We start from the raw sequence: 23,555 nt of genomic DNA on the forward strand, positions 1-23,555 counted from the left end.
GTGTGCGTGTGTGAAGATTTGCTAACCTCTTCAGCTAGCCACAGCTGGACGTTCATCTACCAGTATACTTCTGCCCATTGTTTTGTTTTCAATCTTTCTGTCTCATTTTGTTTTAATTTATCTTTCATAAGAATCAGGGGTTGGGTGTCCCTTTGTGATCTAGTGTTAAAGAGTAATTTTTTTCCTTTTTCATACATGAATTAAACTTATTTACATTTATAGATTGGACACAAAAGTTGTATTTGATCTTAGTTTTGTCATGCTACTTTTTGTAATATTTTCTGTTTTGTAATGTTTTCAAAGTCTTAACTATGTTCCCTCTTGGCCTTTTAGCTTGTAGGGGTATATGGTTTTTTCTTACAGAGTTTAGAGGAGTTTATATTTTTGTTCTAGTGGTTACCTTTATAATTAAATCTTTATATAATAACAGTCTTAGTCTTGTGTTTCTTTAGTCAATATTTATTGATTTCTACAATGAATAGCCGTGTTTCCTTTTCCATTTTCTTTCTTTTTTAACAACTCAATTTTAATTATTAGTATTTTCTTAGTGTTTACATTGTGTTGTTAACCATACTTATATTTTATCATTTTAATGGCATTATTGAATGAAGTCCTTTGACTGTTAACTACACAGGTGAAACAATGAACTTCCTGTACATCCTACCTTTTAACCTATTTCTTCTCCTAGTAGTTGTATGATTACTACATCGTGGGGAGATGTAATATTTTCATTTTCTTTTATCACCTTAATCTTCACATTTGTTTTAGTCTTAATTTTACCATTAAGTATATTCCGTTCTCATTGCCAGCTGTTACTTTCTCTTTCCTAGGCATTTCTTGGTTGACTAAAGTTGGTTTTCTGCTCACGTGCCCAAGAAGGACCTGTGTGTGTTGTGCCCCTTGCACACTTGCGTGTTTGTCTGCAGCTTTGCACCTCAAGTTTCCATGAGCAGATGCACACGTAATCCTCAATTCATACTCTTTTTCTTGACTACCTGTTAGTGTTGCCCCACTTCTGGTATTGTGTATTGCTGTAGCGAAATTTGAGATCACTTTGCAACTTTTCCTTTGTGAACAACTTCCATCTTTTTGCCTGACTGCTCCAGGAGTCTATCTTTATCTTTATACTCCAGTAACTTTACTGGGATGTACCTTGCTAACCATACTGACAGGTACATGGTGAGCCCTTTGGTGTGGAGAGTCAGGAAACTTTCTCGAATTGTGTGCTTTAACTTTATTGTGTTGAATTGTCTTGGTGTTCTTTAGCATCTCCGATTATGCACGTTTTAGATTTGGTTTGACTGCTTTCCATAACCATCTTCTCTCTAACCCTTTAAAACCTTTTCCTTATTTCCTCTGAATTTTGTTCATCTTATTATTTCTGTCCTATATGTCCCTAACAATGTTTTCTGTAGGTTCTATTTGTTCATTGTTTTTTGGTTATTCCACTGTGGCCTTTATCCCCTCCCTTTTTCTTACGGAGTTCCATCAGCTCAAATTTCAGTTTCTTCTGTTTTCTCATCATCTCTTACCTGAGTTTGGCATTTCTCCCTTGTAATCTTTCTTCTTAGAGGTGAAGTTTTAGTTTGCTAGGGCTGCCAGAACAAAGTATCACAGACTGAGCAGCTTAAACAACAGAAATTCACTTTCTCACAATCAGGAGGCTAGAAGTCCAAGATCAAGGTGTCAGTAGGGTTGATTTTTTCTGAGGCTTCTCTCCTTGGCTTATAGATGGTCATATTCCTCCTCTGTCTTCACATGGTTCTTCCTCTGTGTGTGTCTGTCCTTATGTCCTTTCCGTGTAAGGCCACCAGTCATATTGGATTAGGGCCCACCCAAGTGACCTCATTTAGCTTTACCTCTTTAAAGGGCCTATCTCCAAACACAGTCACATTCTGAAGTACTAGGGATTAGGACTTCAATGTATGAATTTTGGTGGGGGACACAATTCAGCCCATAACAGGTGATTACTTTATTGAATTCTTATTTTTTAAATTCTTGTCAAATTATTATTTAGTTATTTTTATCTGCTCATTTTCTGGGAAGTGTTCTTCACCTAATGGTAAAATATACTCTCCCCTCCCCCCTCCCCAGATTTTTCACTTATCGTATTTTCGTATTGATTCTGTGGGAATTTCTTTTATATTACTCATTGAATGATTTGAATTTTCCCTAATTGTCTCCTTGTATAGGGTTTCTGTGTGTGTGTGTGTGCATGTGCATGTGTGTGCATGCATGTGTGTGTCTGGTGTCATGGCAGCCTTCCAGGCTTCTCAACCCAAAAGCCCTCACCTGCTCTGCTGCCACTTTTTGCAACTGTAGCTCCTGAAAGTGAATCATTGGGGTACCTTTCTCCCTATTTCTCAAAATAAAATGAAAGTCATCTAGGAGAGTTCATTTTGTCAGCTTCCCTCACTTCCATTTCTGCACCCATTTTCACAAACCAGGTATTTCCTTTTGCTCTTTAGTGTGAGGTTTCATTGTCAGCACTTTATGTTCCACCATTTCCTGTCTGCCTGACTTGCTCTGTGGCTTGCGTTTTATTTGTGCTAATTTTGGAAGGCTTTATGCATGTTTATGAGTCAATGGATTGTATATTTCTCTTAGTTTTACTGAAAATGGAGTTTTAAGTTTTTGTGTTCATTTTTTTTTCTTGACTTTTGGGATGAGAAATGGAAAGGTAATTCTTACTCAGCCAGATTTATACTAGAAGTCAATTAGTAACTGAATGATTCCTATCTGCCAAACAGGGGACTAAATGCTGTCATTATATCCTGATTGTGACCCTATTGATAAGAGATAGGATGATAGATACTGCAGATTAGCTCTTTTATTTCCACCCCGGCTCCCTTTTACAATGTTAGGTTGCTGCTATCGCTGAAAAGTTAAGTCTGCATTTTTCAGTCTTTCTTACAACTCAGGTTTGTGGTGAACTGAACTCTGATGGTCCCCCATGCTGTTTGGAATCCAGATATGAGATGAAGTCTACCTCTGTTGCCTTGGCAAGTACTGTGGTGGAGACATTTGTTTTGCAGCAATGACAACAGGCTCATTGTAGAGACGTAGAATGTAGGCACCCATTTTCTGGTGGTATGTTCTGGAAGTCCACAGTTATGGTAGCAGGTTAGGATTTCCAGATCCTAGCGAAGTGGTGCAGACTTAGCAGTTGGGACAGTGGGTTCCTGATTCTCGATCCCAAATTATGCCAGAGACAGCAACTCCAGTGGAGGACCAGTGGTGTGATATTATCCTGAGAGCTCAGTCCAGAACGTGCCCTTCCAGCCCTCTCTTACAGACTTTTGTAAACTCCTAATGCCCTGTACTAAATCTGCAGTTGATTATGCTGGCCAGGATGGTTTCTGATATTTGAAACAGCCTTGACGGGTAGATCATTTCATCCCCATTTTATAGGGAGGGAGAGGTCACCTAACTAGTTAGCCTTGGAACTTGGATTTGCTCCAACTTTGTCTGACCCCAGAATCTCTCATCTAACTACTATGATTGACACAGATATCAAACACTTCTATAGTGTTTACTTTGTGCCAGGCACTGTTCTGAGCACTTTAAATTTGTTAACTCACTAATTCCCACAATAATCCCAAAAGCCAAGTACTTTATTTTTTTTTTTTTAAGATTTTATTTATTTGACAGAGGGAGACACAGCGAGAGAGGAAACACAAGCAGGGGGAGTGGGAGAGGGAGAGCCAGGCTTCCTGCTGAGCAGGGAGCCCGATGCAGGGCTCGATCCCAGGACCCTGGGATCATGACCCGAGCCGAAGGCAGACGCTTAATGGTGGAGCCACCCAGGCGCCCTTATTTATTTATTTATTTTTATTTTATTATTTTTTTAAATAAGCCAAGTACTTTAAAAAATTCTCTTCATTATATAGATAAAGAACCAAGACACAGAGGGGCTGGGAAATTTGTTCAGAGCCACACAGGTCTGCTCTAAAGTCCATGTTCTTAATGGCTAGGCTACCTTCATCTCAAAAATGAGGTTTGCCTTTATTTTACATTTTGAGGTTTTATTTTTTGAAGTTACTTTTAAGATGCCGTCTTTTTTTTTTTTTTAAGATTTTATTTATTTATATGAGAGAGAGACAGAGTGCATGAGCAGGGGGAGGGACAGAGGGAGAAGCAGGCTCCCTGCTGAGCAGGGAGCCCCACACGGGGCTTGATCCCAGGACCTTGGGATCATGACCTCAGCTGAAGGTAGACACTTAACCGACTGAGCCACCCAGGCACCCCTTAAGATTCAGTCTTAACTTTGTGGTACAGATGTTGGTTTTAAGATTTATTTTTATAGATCTATCAGTTTGGCCCTGTTCAAATTCTTCCTACTAGAACATTTTGAATAGCTCTTTAGTATGTTGCCAATGTAATGGAAATGGCAGTGTTGTAGAATTATGGATTATCAGGATTGGAAGAAGGCCTATTAATTATCTAGTTCAAGGACTTGAATTCTCTCTATAAATTCCTTGTCTATTTATCAGTCAGCCTGGGAGATTCAGCATTTCCCCAGACAGCCGTTCCATCTTCAGCCAGGATCTATTAGGAGACTTCCTAAGATTGAACTAAATGTGCATTGTTAGGACCCCCCCATTCATTAACTCTTGGTAAATACATACCAGCTGTTGTATTTGTTTCACACGATGGCCCTTCAGATATTTGAAGGTAGTTATCATGCCTCCTGGAATCTTCCCTCTTCTCTTTAGGTGACCTACTTCCAATTTCTTCAACAGTTTGTCAGGATTTCAGTTGGCTTCAACATACATATTGCTCTGAATGTATTTGAACTAAGCACAGATTTAAAGTTGGGCGTGATTAGACATGAGCACAACAGGACCTCACTGTCCTTGTCCTGGGTATTGTATTGTGTGAAGAACTACATTTCATTATTGAATCATACTGAAATTAGAGTCAATTAAACCTATAACCCTTTTTGACTTATGCAGCTGTTAGGATTGTCTATTACATCCTATATTTCTTTGGGGTTGTCTCCTCTTGCTCTCTCTGCTCTAAGTATACTGGATTACTCTCACCTGGTGACTGCCAGGGCCATGTCTGCTTAGGGCCTTTGTACATGTACTCCCTCTAACAGGCTGGTATAGTCTTCTTTTTCCAGCTCAAATTCCCCTTAGCCCTCCATTGTGATGCCTTCTCATTTGATTGGTTATTCCCAGAGCACCCTAAAATTTTCCATGCATGCATTGCCTTCCATGGGCAGCCTTTCCTGATTTTCTGTTTCTATTCTGTCTCTCATACACCCTTCCAAGGCTCTGTGCTTCCACTTTCACGAACTTATCTCACTTGTAACTTTTTTTTTAAAAGATCTATTTATTTATTTGAGAGAGAGAGAGAGAGAGAGCGTGCAGGGGGAGGGGCAGAGGGAGAGGGAGAGAGAGAATCCTTAAGCAGATTCCCCGCTGAGTGCAGAGCCTGACATGGGGCTCGATCTCAGGTTTCTGAGATCATGACCTGAGCCAAGATCAGGAGTTGACCACTTAACTGACTGAGCCACTCAGGCGCCCCTCACTTGTAACTGTTTTAAATGTAAATTTTCATGCGAGATTAAGAGTTCCATGACCTTTTTGTTTACCTTTTTATTTCCAGTTCCTGGCACATGTTCAAAATGCATGTATTAATGACTAATGGATAATAATGGAACTTCAAATATCATGTTGGTTTTGACCCATTTAGTTCATCAAGATCTTTGGGGTTCATATCTGTGTCACTGAGAGTATTTCCCATTATCACTAACAGGCTTTATTACCATGCCATTCATGTTCTTATCCAGTTGATGGCTAGAATCCTGTATCTTAATTGTAGGAGCTCCCTACAGGCCGATGTCAATCCTTTGAATTATGTCTATTCAGATAAGATTGAATTCACTCTGTCATATGACCATTCAACTCATATTTCTTTAGTTTGTCTACATGATATTAAGATAGACATTAATTGTCTTTTTTGACTTTTGAAAAAAACCCACTAAATTCTATTCCATTTCCCTGAAATATCTTGTTTTCTAAGCTTTCAAAAATTAGTCCAACTTAATTTAGTAAACATGGAGCTGGCTTCTAGTAAACATGATTTCTTCTTCTAAGTTCTTGCTAACTATTTTTAAAACAGAATTTTGCTGAAGGTTATAATGCATAATGTCCTATTGAAAAAACAAAATTCACCTGAGTAAATTTGAAGTTCTAATTGGCTTTATTCCATAATTCATGAATTGGGCAGCATACCATCTAGCAAGTAGAAAGGATCTCCAAAGAACTGTACAGAATGGAAGGTTTTTAAAGGGGTGGGACAAGGAAGTCATAAACAAAAGAAAAGATTATTTCAGGCAAAGTCACCTTCCTTCCGGGGAAGGCAGGGGTCTATGAGGTAGATTACCTCACTAGTACTAACCAGAAAAACTATCTTTTCTCATTTGTACTTAAAAAGTACTCTGTGTAGGGGTGTCTGGGTGGCTCAGTTGGTTAAGTGGCTGCCTTTGGCTTGGGTCATGGTCCTGTGGTCCTGGGATCAAGCCCTGCATGGGGCTACCTGCTCAGCAGGGGAGTTTGCTTCTCCCTCTCCCTCCGCCCCTCCCCAACTTGTGCTCCCTCACTCACACACACACTCTCGCTCTCTCAAATAAATAAATAAATAAACAAAATCTTAAAAAAAAAGTACTCTGTGTAGTGATATTTTGACTGGTTAAAAGCGACATTCCTGGGAGAGGCTGAAAACAGTATTAGGTTAGGTATTAAGTTTTGGTTTGTTCATGTGGGGCTTAGAACAAGTGACTTTATTTTGGGCCTATTACTTCTTTTTTTAATAATACATCTATATAATTTTGCAGAACTATTGAGAATGAGGAAGACAGTCACAGAGAAGGACTTTTTTAATGTAACAGTATGTTTATCACTCTCAAGAAGTTATCATTACCATATTATTTAATATGTGGTTTGTATTCAAATTTCCCCCATCATCACAGTAATGTTCTTTGGAACAGGATCTGAGTAACGTGGTATGTGGCATTTAGTTGTCACACCTCTCTGGTCTAGAAATTTCCCTGCCTCTTACGTCTTTCATGACACTGAAGATTTACGAAGAGATCAATCCCATTGTTTTTCAAAATGTTCCTCCATTTGTATTGGTCTGATTGTTTCCTCATGATCACATTTTGGTTAAACATTTTTGGCAAAATTGCTGCATAAGTAATGTGTCCTTACATGACAGGACAGGCATGTTCGTTTATCCAATTGTTGGTGATTTTAATTTCATTTCTTGGTAAGGTGGTTTCACTCTGAAGATCAATCTCTTTTGTGGAACAATTGTAAGCAACAGAATCGAACAGTTTCTTTTTCCCTCTGTTATTGTTAAAATTTCACTATCAGCCCAAGCTGCGTTCCTTTCTGGCTGTGTCTAGTTCCGTCCCACTCAGTTATTTTACCAATCATTTCGTTACCTCTGTTGTCTGTAAACTGGCTTGGAAAGCAAAGTGCAAAGTGTCCCACTTTGATTATTAGTTGCTACATTTGGAAATATGTGCCTGAAAACTACTGAATTAATGATGAATATTAGCTTATCCATGTGAAGCTCATATTCTGGGCACTATTGTTCAGACCTATAGACCCAAGACAAAAACACTAGATTCATCATTAATTCAGTAGTTTTCATGGGAAGTTGGCTTTTCCTTTTTTCCCTTTCTCTCTTCTTCTGTCTTACATTCAGTGGCACCATTTAACTGGAATTGCTTTTGCAAAGGTCACCCCAGCAGTCACTTTCTGCCTTATCTTACTGGACGGTTCTATGTATATGACCCTGTTGACCTCTCCATCTTTCTAAAATTTCTCTACTCCCTTGGCTTTCCATACAGGACACTTTTTTGTTCTTTGTTTTTTGTTTGTTTGTTTGGTGTTTTTTTAAAAGATTTTATTTATTTATTTATCTATTTATTTATTTATTTGAGAGAGAGCACGCGCTTAAGTGGGGGAGGAGCAGAGGGAGAGGGAGAGAGAGAATCTCAAGCAGACTCCACGCTGAGTGCAGAGCCAGGTGTGGGGCTTGATCTCATGACCTGAGATCATGACCTGAGCCAAAACCAAGAGTTGAATGCTTAACTGATTGAGACACCCAGGCACCCCCAATTTTCTGTTCTTTGATAGACATCTGACCATCTCTTATACTTTGATTGTAAGTTTTCTCAATATATATTAAAGTAGTTATTTTTGTCTGTTAGAATTTTGGCATGAAACATATTACTGCAGATATATTTTAAATATTTTTTGTTTTACTCAATTATGGAATCTTTGAACAGGACAAAGGACCTCAAAGTAACTCATTAGAAATCCTTTATGTTGTCCAAGAAAAATTGCACTGGACAGAGTTAAACAAGCAAGGAAGACTTTGCAGTAGTAAAAAAATAAAGAATATTACAACAGAGGAGAGAAATTGAACTGAACTCTGCCCAAACTAAAAGGTGGGATGGTTTTTAAGCGGGGGGTGGGGGTGGGTGGGCGGAGAAACATGGAAAAGTACTGGAGGATGTCAGGGGAGGGGGAGTTGTTTAATGCAGTCGGTCCATTCGCATTGGCAAATTATCTCTTGTTTAAGTTAGGCTTCTCTCTCACAGAGATTGGGGCGCTATCTTTCTTGATGATTACATTTCAAAGGGATTGCTCCCAGGTCCTTGAGAAAGAAATTCTTGAGGCCAGGACAAGATTTATCTACATTTCAAAGGGGCAGAGAAAGAATTTGCAATTACAAGTTTTCTAAAATACATGTTCTAAGAAAAGGGAGGTCAGGGGCCTACAGTTAGCAAGAAGCCTTTCTGAAGTTTGTCAAGCTGAGGGGAATGTTAGGGCCATTTTGATCAATGCGGTTTTGGCTTCTCGCATGTCTGCCAATGCAAAAATCATCATTGATGTTTTGCTCATACACAGCAGCCAAGTTGAAAAAGAGAGCAAGCCACCTGAAGGGAACGTTAAAAGTAGCATCCAGTGGCGTGGGCAGTCAGGAGGTTCTATGCTGGGAAGACAGGGGCCACCATGGCCCAGAAATTGAGTTCGTAATGATTTTGTTTCTGAGCCACGGAAGGTTTTAATCTGGCCTCCCTATATTATGTACACAAACAAAGCATTTTTATATCTTCTAATTAATTTAACTTTGAGGCCAGAGTGTTGGGGCTGAGAAAAAGCATAGCTCCCTCTCCTCTCCTAACTTCCCTGCTGTCCCATCTGTAGGGTTTGTGTGTATCACCCTCCTTTCTTGGGATTGCTGTTTTAAAGTCCTGCTTTATACTAGAAAGCTCTCACATTGCGGGTATAGTTCGTTATTTTAGCTTTTGTTCGGATGACCTTGAAGTGCCTGTAGAAAGAGCTAAAAATTAGTAAATATTTTAAATGGTTTAGGATTTTTCTAGTATTCTTTTATTCTTTTGAAGCCTTGATCTTTATCCTTCTTCATTTATAAATTTCTGTGTCTGATCTTACTCAACAAAATAGTTAATCTCCCTGATTTCTGGTAATCTACTGTTATCTTGAGCATCTGATAGGCATGTAATTGCTCATTGTCTTCATCTGGAGCCCCAAAGAACAGAGGTTATGCAATTTGGGGATATAATTTACTGTTTCACGATTCTTCATTTCCGCCCAGATGCTGGCCCTTGTCTAAATTCAGAACTTGTCTAAATGCAGATCAATGGGCATTATGGGGCTTGTTTAAATACGAACAAAGTCTAAAAATCTAATACTGTGATAATTCTTTTCCTTATATTTTGAGGACAAACTGAAGTTTTGTGCAGAATGATGTATCGGCTGGTTAGTAAACACTGATTTTTTTCCCCTTCATTTTCAAGGCACTGGTTGTTAGCTGTTTGTTCAGTGTCTTTTGTTTCAAAGCTTTTGTTCTAAGTTCTTTGTTTGAAATTGATACATAAGAGTAAATATCTAATCAAATACTTGATTTGCTGATACTAAAAAAGTTTCAGTGCACTTAATTATTCAGAAGACGACTCAAAACATTTATAGAGAATTGGTGACCGACAGATTTTTTTAACCAGCCTATTGCATTAATTACAATAATTGTTTTGGCAGGCTTTTCAAGAATAAGAAAACTCATTCAAAATGCTTTTTTTCTTCCCCCATAAGAAACTGGAGAATTTATATAAGGATTGGTAGGAGTAGACTAATTTCACTGAGGCCTTGCCTATGAACAAATACATGGAAGAATTTAGGATTAGTTGACATCACTTTAGTGCCTACCAAGTAACAAGTGATATAGTGTTTTACTTATGTTATTTCATTTAATGCTTTCTTACACCATAAGCAGTGGATATTATCTCTATTTTATAGATAAATAATCTAAGGTTGAGAGGTTAAGCAAGTTTTCTCACATTTACACAGCCAGAATTAGCTAGAACATTTTAGATGTTTAATAAAAAGCTATCATGTATTAAGTAAGCTTCTTCTATTCCAGATAAGAGATCTACAAAATGCATTATTTAACTAGTGTAAGTAACTCCACCCCCCAACAGGAAGGGTGCTAGAGTAATGAAGCAAGAGCTCATAGTCCAAACAGTATGGGTGTCCATCCTTCCTCTGAGATGAAGTGGTTGTGGGGTTGGGTGGGTAGGATTTACATGCATGCAATGCTCTGCCAGGTGATTTACTGTCAGCAGCTGCTCCTGAGTGCCCCCCTCCCCAGGCTGGACTGTGTCCAAGGAAACATGCAAAGATGTTGGGAATTTGGATATAATACTCTGATCCTGAAAAGAAAGTAAACACTTTGGGGTTATCTACTCTGCTCAGACATTGTTTCCTACTGCTGTAGCTCCAGATGAATTGAGTTTTAGGGCAGCTGGTCAGTGGGGCTGCTGTCGCCCTCCGTGTACTGAAGGGGGGAGCATATTGATTCAGGGCCCATTATTATTCGAGTCTTTGCTTTCTCTATCATGCCTGTATCACCCAGGTTATTGGCACCTGGGCTGGAATTGGAATGATTTTATCTGACGTAGGTTTATGGATCTTCTCTCTGTTAGCAATGTGTCTTGTTTCCCACCAGCGCCAGTCCTCAAGTGACCATACTTTGTTCACTGCAGCCTAAGCCCCTACTTAGCAGGATGGGATGGTGGCTAGAGGTGTAGACGCAGACACCTGACTGCCTGGGCTCAAATCCCAGGGCCCCATGTGACTTCATGCAGGTTATTTAAACTTCTAGTCTCTCACTTTCCTTGCCAACAAAATGAGGGTAATACAGTCAGAGTACCTCATAGGGCTACTGTTGGGTGTAAATCAGATAATACATATTAAGTGCTAACGAGCGGGTTTTTATGAAAGCGTGGTGGAGGGAGACAGGAGATACTTTACGTTGGTACAATGAGGAAAGCATCACAAGCAGGATGGGGAGAATTTTAATTGGTGGCATTTGGGTTTTGGTGGAAGATACCCGTGGTAGAGGAAACCATGTAGGCAAAAGCATGAGGCAGTTGGTGTTAAGAGAATGATGCCTTCTGCGAGGGCCCTGCTGGAGAGTAGTGAACGGTTAGGGTATGTGGATTAGGGTATGACTGGCCTTCGTGGGTGCTGGATGTAGAAACCACCGGAGCCAGGTGCTCCACACTACTCCCCACTTCTCTCCTCTGCTGTCTGCACCTTTCTGCATTACCAGGTTTTTTCTTCCTGCTCATCATTTCTTTTCCCTTCCTTTACTTTAGCTTGCTTTTTGGGCTCATGCATCTTGAATTTATCTCTTTGGATCCTGTCAGTTTCAACACCTGACACCAACTGCTTAGCCTCTGGGCATCGAATAATCACATTCCTTGGAGGAATCTGCTTGGTCATCCTATCTTTTCTCATCAGGACAAATCATAGGCCACTGCCAGCCTATGGATTGATTGCTTTGGGTCAGGTGCCATCGTTTTGTCTGATGAGCTATGAGTAGAGGTGGCAGGATCATGTGGTATAAAATATAACCTTCTAAACATCAAGCACACTTTCCCTTAGAATTGCTATGGGCCTGACAAAATGCTGAGGCTTGCTGTGGCTAATATACTTGGGAAAGTTATCAGGGCTATAGGCAGTCATTTGAATAATTCACAGAGCCATGTGACTTGAAGTCATGAGAATGGTTAGCATCACTGAAAAAATGAAAAAATAAATTTAAAATGTGTACATGACCTCTTAGGACTTGCTACATTTAATGGGTGAGAAGAGACAGAGGTTTTAAGCTATAGGCTAAGGTGGTGTAACAGAGGTGTCCCACTGCCCCTGAACAGTGGCAGGAGAGTACCTGGTAAGTTCTAGCCGCCTCTGCAGCTGCCTAGAGGGCCAAGGCAACACAAGCTGGCCCTGCTGTGGACTTCGACCAGCAAGATACGGAAGAAGAAAAGCCAGCAGATCTATTTCTTGCCCTTCCTTTCCATCAAGGACTATTTCAAGAAATAGTAGTTTCACAGGCTCTGTGGAGACAACTGGCGAGATTGAGCAACCAGCTGTGTTTGCTGTGAAGTTGTGACCAGTGCAGGAACATATCCTCATGTTTTTGCTCTCTCTCATTTCCTCCGTCACTTCTCTTTTTCTCTTATTTTTTGCTTCCCTGGGTTTTCCCTCTTCATTCCCCAAAGCATTAGCTAATAAGTTTTTCCTAGAGCTCAATTTTCAAGGGAACCTCGGATAAAACACCTTCATTAAGTATACTGCTCACAGCACACTGGACACCCAAAGCCTCTATAGTCTGGTGCTTCTCACAGTGTGGTCCTTGGATCAACAATATCAGCATCATCTAGAGATTTGTTAGAAATGCAACCTCTTAGGCTTTAAGAGCCTTGTTATACATACTGAATCAAAAATTCTAGTTGATTTCGATGCACGCTAATGTTTAAGAATCACTGCTCTAATCTAGAGGTTGACAGACTATTGTCTGCGGGCCAGCTACTTGTTTTTATGAATAAAGTTTTATTGAAATGCAGCCACACTTATTTTTTTTTTTTACTTATAGCTGCTTTTGTGTCACAGGCAGAGTTGAGTAGTTGAGATGGTCTAAAATACTTCCTTTGTAGCCCTTCAAGTGATGGTTTGCCAACCTTGTTCCAGTCCAACTCCGTACTTTTATCCCCCACAGTGAGTTATACCCTTATCAAGAGTCAGTGGTTTTCCTTCCCAAACTTGTTTCTGTCAGCTGTTCTTGTTACTGCAGTCATTTAACCTAATTGCATCTCTGTATCAACCAGTGTTATGAATTCAGTGAGGAAATAGCCATTTGGAATTGTGTCTTCATGAAGACCAAGTTGACTGTTTTGTAGAGTTGTGGGGTGAGTAGCTAGAACATATTGGTGTGAAAGTAGGTATGTTTAATATAACCATAAAGGACTAGAAGGAAATACTAACAATCCAGGAGGATTTTGCATTCATTTTGAATTTAGATTTAGACTCCCCTTTAAAAAAAGCTGGAACTGGGAATTACAAAGTGCACTAGGGATATGGTTTAGGAAAGAATGGTCTTTTAGAACATCTTTAGAAGAACCATAGGCTTAGCCCCATAATAAAAGACTGGTAAATAAATAAATATCATACTTTAAATTAAAGTGTATATTTTTTAATGATTTTTGTGATTTAAGCTTTAAATAATTTTCTCGATGGAGTAGTCAGGATACTGATTGAGGCAGGTAAGTGGGCTTCTTTAAGGCATATGGAGGCACAGTGTTGACGTGTCTTGCCCACAGACACGTACAATTCTGTTTTTGTCCTTCGCCAGGGTAGTAGCAGACTTTCTCAAATGGGTTCTTTGAACTCATGCAACAGAATCACCTTATTAAAATCTAGATGTTTGGAAAGATCCCCTGGAATCTTAATTTTAATGGCCTCCATGTGGTTCTTATACATGCAAAAGAACCAATGGTACAGAATAATCACCTATTTAATTATTTCTGTTCGAGTCATTAAATATAATGCAACCCAAACTCAGAGGATTATATGAAATCACTTACTGCTTACTTTCTCCTAATTTCACCCATGAAAAATGTATTACTGCATTCTTTGCAGCCCTCTTTAAATTCCTTTGGTAGGAAATGATGGATAAATAGGTAGGCAGGTTTTAGTCTTGCTTCTGTTTACTTTACAAAAGCCTCCACTGGACGGTGATTTTTAGTCATTTGGGGGAATCCCAGAGCTGAACTATTTAAACCCTAAAGCTGTATAAGTATAGAGTATAAAATGGAATATAGATGTATGCATGAATGTACATGCGAATGTATCTTTAAGTTTGGTTCAAGGCACCAATGTAGAATAGATGTGAAATTTGAAAATGGAGCACCAAACTCCACGCAGGAATTTCAGCGTCAGTGACTGAGAGCTGCCAGGATGGCGGAGAGGGTGGGGAGCAGGGTTCCTGACTCCATCTCTCTGGAGAGCTCTATGACGATCCTGTGCCTCCTCTTGCAAGTGCAGAGTAGGAAGGGGCCGCTTGGAAAGCCCAGTTTCCTGGGGCTGGGACTTTGGGGTCTGGTGCCTGACTGACATGTGAGAAAGCAAAAACAACATGGAGCATGGTGTGTGTGTGTGTGTGTGTGTGTGTGTGTGTGAAGGGGGCAGAAAATAGGAGGTGGGGGGAGGAAGCTGTATTGGGGATTAACCACCTCCCATGGGAAGGGCTCCCTGAAGAGCCCATGAAGCTCCCAAGAGAGGAAGAGTGAGCCTCACAAGGCTACAAGGCTACTAGGGGGCAGAGGGCTCCAAGTCTGTTTCCTGCTGCAGCAGTTCTCAGCCAGAGAGGCTCTCCCGTTCTTTCCCTCCTTGTTTCCCCCGCGTGCAAGCTCTCCCCTGTGAGTGGGGAGAAGATGCGCAGGGAGAGAATGTAGAGGCGTACAGCAGCTCTCTCCCTAAGCAGGACTGTAGGGCTGCCTCCGACCCCAGAGGGATCGAGAGTCCTGGTCCTCTGGAGTTTTTAACCCCGGGCTGGGGAGGATCACCCCACTCAGCAAATCCAAAGAAACTTTGGGAAAGAAAAAAATAAGTTGTATTTTAACTGCATCTACCACGTGCTTGGTCAGCATGCCAATTACATGTGTATGTACATGCTGGTCCCTGAAGATAATGGCTAAGTAAAGACATTCACAAAGCAGCTTCAGTACTAAGGCCCTCAAAATTTGGAGGGGGGATTTTTGGAGGCATTTGGCAATGTTGCTGTCACCTGCATTTTTAACCAAATTGCTTGAAGAAAAACCTGAAGATAGAGCTTCTTTGTAGCCATTTGGGCTACAAGACTGTCTTTTGGATCACCTTTCAGGGCAGATACAATCAGTTGTCTGCCTGAGACAGTCTTTAGCTAAAGGTCAAACAGAATTTTCCTAGACACCCCAGGGAGAAGTATTTAAAAACCTAAATCATTGTCCTCTGATGTCAAAGATAGTATTTGGAGTGCTTAGGGGCTTACATCATTTTCCTGAACTTAACACCATATAAATTGCCATCTTATATTATGTCACATGTTAAGTGATCTTATATTTTACTGTAATCCATGGATGAAAATTACACTAAAATATTCACTTACCTACAAATCAGGCAGACTGTGCTGCGTTTTTCCTGTTTATTGTTCCAGATCTTTCTACTCTTTCTCCTTCCTCGCTGAGGGTCTGTCTCAGGGTTTCTTGTCTCTGGCTTCTGGATACAGGAGAACAGGGGGGAATCTGAGTGCGATCGGGGTGTTTTTCTTCAGCTTTTATCCTGACGGGCTCCCTATGCTGGCTGCTCCCCAGCTAAGACCCCTCTTCCTGTGGGGGTCTCACCTCACAGCCCAGGGATGGTACCTCCTGCCTATTCTAATGGGATTCCCTGTTATCTCTTGTGGCCTCTCACACCTTTGAACACATTTATTAAGTTTTCCTCAGATTACCTAGTCTGAATCCCATCTGCCTCTTGCCAAGACCCTGACTGATACCCTGTCTGTTTTGTCATTTAGCACATAAAAATATAATACATATTTGAAATATTATTTTTCTTAATGAGAAAAGGGCTACAGGAATCATTGGTTTACCTCTCTTCTATTTCTTTCTAACTTTCATGTTAGGATTTGGAAAACTCTGTTTCTCGCAAACTCTCAAACTTAATTTTGAATTGAGGCAAAACTCCACGTTCCAGAAGGATAACTTTGGAGGGGTTGGGGGGTAAAGAGAAGAGTGGATGAGGCTCAGGACGCTTCACTGCAGCTTCTACCATAATACCTCCCTTTTCATCTGTTCTCTAGGTTGGACGTCTTTGTAAGAATAAGTTTGTACATTTGATGAAAGGGTTCTACTGTGTGAAAATCAGTAGGTTAAGGCATAGAATATTCCATTCCCTTTAAAGTATAAATCATTGATCTGAAAGGGCTAATACCTTATTGGCCATTACCAATTATTCAGATCCTTGCCAAGTAGGGCTTGGAAGTGTCTAGAGCTGGGTTGAAGGCCTTGGTCCTTGTGTTTGTGGAGACTCAAGGAAGGTGATATGGTCAAACTCAGGAGGAAAGCTGAAAAGACAGGTTTGAGTTCCCCATGTAAGGACAAAAAGATCCTGTACCCATTTTTTCCTGACGCTTAGTTTGGCCAACCTATCTGAAGATGAGGGGCTGCATCACAGGGCAGAGAATGGCCTCAAGAGGAAGCAACACCTGGTGACTGGCATTCGGGCATTTGTTATGAAGAAGGAGAGTGTGTGGAGAGAGCTAATCACCGTCTGATTATTATTCATAGCTGAAAGCTGGGAATCATCCCTTAGGCTTCCCTCTCCCTCAGTTCCACATCCATTCAATCACCAGGTATAGGGATTCTCCTTGTGAATCAATCTCAATAATGTTGCTTCTTTCCACGTTACTTCTTCTGCCTTGGGCATTTTTCTTCTTGTTTGTCACTTGGCTCAGTCCTTCAGGACTGAGCTTTTAAAGGTTACCCCTAGACAAGTCTTCTCTAATCTTCTAGTCTAAACCAGTCCCTTGTTATGATCTCTTACCATATTCTTTACTTTTCCTTTATACATCTTGACGTGAGTTTTAATGATACACTTATTTTGAGGTCGTGGGTTTGCTATGTGACTCTCTTAATACTTTTATTTCAGTGAGGAAGTATGACTCTGGTTACCCTTGTATTCTTGGCACATGACCAGTGTTTGGCATAGAGTGGGTGCTCAGTAAATATTTTTTAGAGAGAGAGAAAGAGAGAGAGTGAGTGCGGGCGCATGCGCCTGAGCAGAGGAGGGAAGGGGCAGAGGGAGAGGGAGAGAGAGAATCTTAATCAGGCTCCATGCTCAGTGCAGGACCAATGCAGGGCTTGATCTCAGACCCTGAGATCATGACCTGAGCTGAAATCAAGAGTTGGACACTTAAGGAACGGAGCCACCCAGGTGCCCCAACTCAGTAAATATTTCTTAAGTGGGTGAATTAATCCTAGCCCCCCCCCCTTTTTTTTTTTAAAGATTTTATTTATTTATTTAATTGACAGGGAGAGAGAAAGAGAGAGACAGTGTGAGAGGGAACACAAGCAGGGGGAGTGGGAGAGGAAGAAGCAGGCTTCCGGCTGAGCAGGGAGCCCGATGCGGGGCTCGATCTCAGGACCCTGGGATCATGACCTGAGCTGAAGGCAGTCGCTTAACTAACTGAGCCACCCAGGCGCCCCAGCCCCTCACCCTTTATGGAAACTTCCAGGCTCCTAGTTCTGTCACTTCTCTCTGCTGCATCTCTTGAATCCCTCCCCTCCCTGCCATCTGCACTGTCACTACTCTAGTTTATGCCCCATCGTCCCTTCACCTGGACCACTGTCACTGCCTCCATGCAGGACTCCCTGATTCTACTTTTGCCTCTGCCAGGGCATTCTCCACACATGAGTAGGATGCTCTTCTTCTCTTGCTTAAGCGCTCCCATTGCCCTCAGTAGGAAGCCCAAATTGTTTGACTTGGCTGAAGGCCATTTCTTGGTTTTACACCTGCTTCCTCTCCAGTCATAGCTCCTGGTTTCTCTTCTCCAGGTATATCAAACTGATTTCTAAACCTTTGGCTCCTTTTTCTTTGCTTCTGAACTTGTGCACAGGCTATTTTTAAAGCCTGAAATCCTTGTTTCCTCATTTTTCCTTCCTTCCCTTTTTGTCTCTTCCTTCCCTCCTTTTCATGGATGACCCTTGTTCTTCGTCTGGGGTTGTTTTAGATGTCACTTCCTTGGGCCCCTGTCGCCATGCCTGGGCTTCACTGTCCCTTCTATGGCTCTGAGAATTCCCCATATATTTCCCATCAGAGCACTTTTGTGTACTGTCTTGCATTTCTTATTGACTTGTCTCTTTCTCACTAGACAGTGAAATCTCAGAGGAACCATGTTGGCCCTACACAGTGCTGAGTACACAGAAAGTGCTTGGTTCATTCTTGTTGAATGAATGAGTGGAAGGGTGATTTTGGTGACCAGGGGTTCGGGTGTTGTTTTAGAGATAGTAGAAGTAGACAAGCTGTGATTGTTACTGAGATATTTGTTGGTTGGTTTGTTTATTATCTCATCACATTTCTCCCTCCTGCTTTTTCAAGTGGGTATCCAGACCTTGCAATTTCTTCCCTCAGGCGAAGTTTAAAGTAAGGGGGCAGAAAGAAGGAACTACTTGGAACCCAGGGCTAATCCTATTATTGGGTTTTTTGTTTGTTTTGTTTTGTTTTTTGTTTTTAGCCAAAGCTCTTTGAAGAAATGATGCTGCATATCTTAAAGAGGGAATGTAAAGAGGGCATTTTCAGGGGAAGAAAGACCAGAATGGAGAGATTCTTCTAAAATGGGCAAATGGGAAATATCTGTGAGTCCTTGGGGTAGAACAGGGCTGTGAGGAAACAGCAAGACCTCAGGGAGAAGACTGTCTAGTATGCCTAGGAAGTGAGCCTGTAAGGATGCTAGCGTCTCCAAAGACGGTGGATGTGCTCTTTGTGGGACCCCGTACTCAGGGGTTGGGTAAGGAAATAAAATAAACAAACAGAATATATATGTTAAATATATTGTTAAATTAGACTTTGTCTTCTAACAAAATTCTTTTAGGGCTTAATATTACGGTATCCATCCTTATTTTTAGTTGTGATATCTGTCTACTGGAATGCCTTTCCCAGGGTTCTGGGTGTGGTCTTAAGTAGGTAGCAGAACCAGTGTGGGTGTTTTTGTTCGTTTGTTTTGTTTTTTTATCTTGGACATCTCTGATACAGTAGATTTGCCCTGTTTTCCAGAAGGAGAAATTACACATGGGAGCTGTTCAAACATAAAAGAAAGGCCATAGAATAAAGTGACTGGAAATAAAAAATATCCAGGCTTTTCTAAGTTGTTTCCTTACTGTGTAACTCTTATTTGCTTTTAGATAATTAGACTCATTTGGCCTATTTCAGTAGTTCACTCATTTATTCATACACAGTTATTTTATGTCTCCTAGTGCTGGGCTAGAAGCTGGGGACTCATAGCTGGAGAAAGCAGGGGCATAGTACATTTGAGACCAGAGATGGATATTTTAGTTCCAAACCATGTTTTCAGAATGGACTTTCATACATTCTGCTTTGTCTAAAGGTGTTTATTTCATCTAGAGTGCATGCACTAAACCAGGGGCCTGTTTGGGCAAAGGTAGTGCTCTTTGGTGACACATATACATCTGGATAATCCTGCTTCTTATGTAGCAACATCAGCAGTGTTGCCATCATCATTACCATGAGAGCAAACTCTTCTAATCTGACTTTGAATACTCTCCTCTCTTCTCACTCTACTCTGACAGGAGTGAGTATGGGCATGCCTCCATTATCACCCCCTTCCTTGAAATAGTATCCACCATGCTGAGGAAAGTGATGGACTGTGTATATTTAATCTTCCAATTATTGAAATAGAGTCATATATTGATCAAATTTACATTATGGATAGTGAATCACCCACTGATAACTGATAGCATTTAGTTCTTTGGAGAATTGATAAAAATAATCCACAAAGGCGCATTGAGAGATCCAGATACGGAAGTTTCTGGATTTTAAACAGGACAGTTACAGATGATACTTAAAATACCATCTGATGTTAACTTTGCACAAACCCTGAAATCCGAACTACCTGATCCATGTAGAATAGATTTGAAGGTAAGAGTTCATTTTGGCTTTACATCCATATCTTCAATGTCTATAAAAATTGGTTTACCCACTTTACAATCAGGCAACTAGAATGCTAAGCAAAGGGACGAGAACAGTCCTTAAAATTTGAAGAACTGGACTGAATTTGGCCTTACTTGGAAATCTCTGGCTTGATTAGAACCTTTGCCCCCTGTGTCAAGTCAGACCCTACAGGTACTAACTTTGAACTTTGTTAAGACCATCATCATTTTCCTTTTTTATTTGTTCCCTTACAAACCCTGTCAAGTAAAAACAGAAACAACAAGCAAGTAAGCCAACAGACCTAACAACAACAATAAAATCAAGACCATGCTGGTTCTAGGGTACTTTTATGCTGATAACAAGAACATTATACACCATATAGCATATATATCAAATAACATTAATATTGTTGTCTTGTTAGAACATTATATAGAACATCAGGATCACTAATGACTAGATTTATTTTTTTCTTATTAATTCCTTTTTAAAATAGACTTAATCGGGGGCACCTGGGTGGCGCAGTCAGTTAAGCGTCCAACTCTTGGTTTCAGCTCAGGTCATGACCTCTCACGGTCTTGATACTGAGCCCTGTGTCAGGCTCTGCTCTCAGTGTGGAGTCTCCTTAAGACTCTCTCATCCCTCTCCTTCTGCCCTTCCCCATGGTGTACTCTCTCTCTGTCCCTCTAAAATAAATAAATAAATCTTGACAAAAATAAAATAAAATAGATTTAATCAAAATACAAATACAATTGACACTATTCATGCCTGCTTTTCTTACCTCTTACAGTAGCACCCTTCTGCTGCAGTGGGAAATACTAGTTGCTGGTAGCATCAGTGTCAGATTAAAATAACCCAGTGCCTTATTCTTATTTATGAATCACAGTAATAATATAATTTAAAATAGTTCTTTTCCTCTGGGGGAAAAATAATGTACTGTAACATTAAGCCTAAAAGTACTCCTCAAAATCTAAGAGTGTTGATTCATTGCTTTCCTTTTTTTTTCTTTTTTTCAAGCTTAAACTCCTGTAATTCTCCTTTAACTGGTCTTCCCAGTGGGCAAATATAACCTCCTAATGGTATAAAACTCTGCAACTCATCTTTCCATTTGGAAACTAGCTAAATCTGCATATATTCTCTTCATGGGAGAATTTACCTTGCCTTCCAGGAAGGCTCCACGGTGATTTGAAAGCATTATCTTTCAGTCTTTAGAACTCTGAGGTCTGGCTTCTACCTCCAGGACCTCCAGAGAGTACACACCGTATAGCTGCCACGCTGAAGTGCTCAGCATTAGATTAGATAGGCTTTAGTGTTAAAGCTTTTGCATTTGTTGTTCTAACACTTGGACTATTTATCTTTTACCCAGGAAATATTTGCCAGTCTCTTTGAAAATTTCAAACCGAGATAAGAGACAATTTTTATTTGAGTATGTTACATAAAAGTGTCCTGAACTAGTTTCTTTCTTTTTTTTTTAAGTTGGAAACTCTATGGAAATAAATATGCTTTAGAGTTAAGGAGTAGTGTGTCAAGCTGGAGCCTAGATTAAATTTGTGTGGGCTGTTGAGGCTGATATTCCAAGTGCTACCTTAGCCAGAGTTACAGGGTTTGGTGAATAGATTGCAGAGTTGGGATAAAAATGGATTGAGTTCTTGCAGCTCCATTCAATTCAAGATGAGAAGTGTGTTCAAACACTCCTACCTAAAGAAGACTTTGCCACTTTGCTTGGGGTTTATCTCTGATCCCTGGGATTGTAAACTCCCATCCAAAGACCCAAATTAATGATCACATGCCTCAACTCTTCCTCCACATGGAACTTGGCTGTTACCTTTTAGTGCAGCCTTCCCCAACCCAACCTTTCTCCTCTGATTCCACAGAACCCTCAGCTCACGCCTCTTCTGTGACACCTTTCGTGATGCCTAGCTTAACTGTTTGATTGCTTGTTTCTCATCATCGGAACATCAACATTTTGGGGATGTTGTAGTCTTGTTTATCTCATCTCTAAAGCCCAAGAACCTCTATCATGGTTTAAAACAAGTGCTGGTTGTTAAATTGAAAAATGCACACATAAAGTTGAAGAGGTACAATGTTTGAAATATGAATTGGGGGCCGGTGCTGCTCATGAGATGGAGGGGAAATTATTCTAAGACTTGTGTGCATTCATGGAGGAGCACAACTGAACCTCGTTGTTACCTAGCTCCTCTTATTTCTGTTCTTTCTGATCAGATAGGACCAGTTTGGGTCATGTTTATTGGCAGGCCCAGGCAGAAGCTAATAATGACTCTGGAACATCTCTGTTACCCAGAAGCTCCTAGTTGTTTTTGTAATGCAGCTATCAGAGCTCCCACTGGCTTATCTTTGCAATAAAACATTGCCCTGCAGAGGTTGTGCTCTTCCTAGGAGGTGGTCTTATATTGTGGAAAGAGAGACCCAGCTGTGCTACTCAGGATCTATGTGGCCTTGACCACACTCCTTATGTCTCTGAGTCTCTTTCTTCAATAAAATGTGGCCTGATCTATATAATTCAAGGTGAGGATTAAGTGAGGTTTAATATGAATCACCTCAATTACATTGCTCTGCACATTGGGATATCTCCAGAAAAAGCTCCTTTCCCTCATGCTGCACCTCCTCTCACATGCTCACTCTCTGTGATGGTCAGTGTTTCTTTGCGAGCTGTATGTGCCTTGGGAAACAAGAGCTCCCGAAAGGAAAGGCTCCTTCCCTGGAGTGACTGCAACAGAGCTAAGAGCTATTGTGTTTCTTTCTATCTGGGCCCCTTCTTCTGAATCCCCATGTTTCTGAAGAGTTGGGCTCAGGGCAGAGGTCACCAACTTCATCAGACTCGTCTTTGTGGGTACCCATGATCCCAGATGATAATGATGGCCTTTGAATCAAGGTGGCTCATTGGGCTTGGGATTGAGGGGAAGGCAGGTGGGTGAAGGCGCCATCATAAGCAAAATCTAGTGCTTCATAGAAGAGGAGGAACAATGGATACATTCAGAGGTTTGGAGTGATTTGGTGCCATCAGGCCAGTGGGCAGATTACACTCATGTTTAAGAAATTAGTGCCCTGGTCCCAAACTCCAGGAAGTCTGAGTAGTCTAGACGCAGAATAGAAAGCCACATTTGTCCCCCATGTACATTGATTTCCCATGGAGTCTGTTGCTTGTCTGTGAGGGCACTGAAGGGGACTTTGACTTCTTGGAGGAATTGCAGCAAGTTAGTTGGACAGATTAATTAAGACAGATCACAGAAGCAAGCAAAGAAGGGGTTCTGGATAGCCAGTCAGAGTAGGAGGATCTGGGGTTAGTGCCTGGTAGCTATCTAATTAGGAGGGCAAAGCCCTATAGGAAGAGACTTGACTCCATGTGTTGGCTTTTTCCTTTCCATACCACTGAGTCTAAACCAGTCCCTTTAACATAATAAATGCTAAATCAATATTTGGTGGTTGAAGCCATGAATTAACATT

At 40.8% G+C, this 23,555-nt stretch overlaps 1 long non-coding RNA gene across 6 annotated transcripts in view; it reads right to left on the reverse strand.

Annotated features, from left to right (window-relative positions):
- The window catches only part of LOC144379767 (uncharacterized), a 65,461-nt gene that overhangs the window by 34,435 nt on the left and 7,471 nt on the right, over window positions 1-23,555 (reverse strand). For 3 of the 6 annotated variants that reach the window (XR_013443133.1, XR_013443138.1, XR_013443137.1), the window contains exon 2: window positions 15,535-15,644. The exons of 1 other annotated variant lie outside the window; for it this stretch is intronic. This is a non-coding gene — a long non-coding RNA (uncharacterized LOC144379767). Of the gene's footprint in view, window positions 1-4,628; window positions 4,797-15,534; window positions 15,645-23,555 lie in introns of all 6 variants that reach the window. 2 more of the 6 variants (XR_013443135.1, XR_013443136.1) reach the window with 1 other exon arrangement.

Source organism: Halichoerus grypus, chromosome 13 (genome assembly GCF_964656455.1).
Source record: "Halichoerus grypus chromosome 13, mHalGry1.hap1.1, whole genome shotgun sequence".
NCBI classification, from domain to species: Eukaryota; Metazoa; Chordata; class Mammalia; order Carnivora; family Phocidae; genus Halichoerus; species Halichoerus grypus.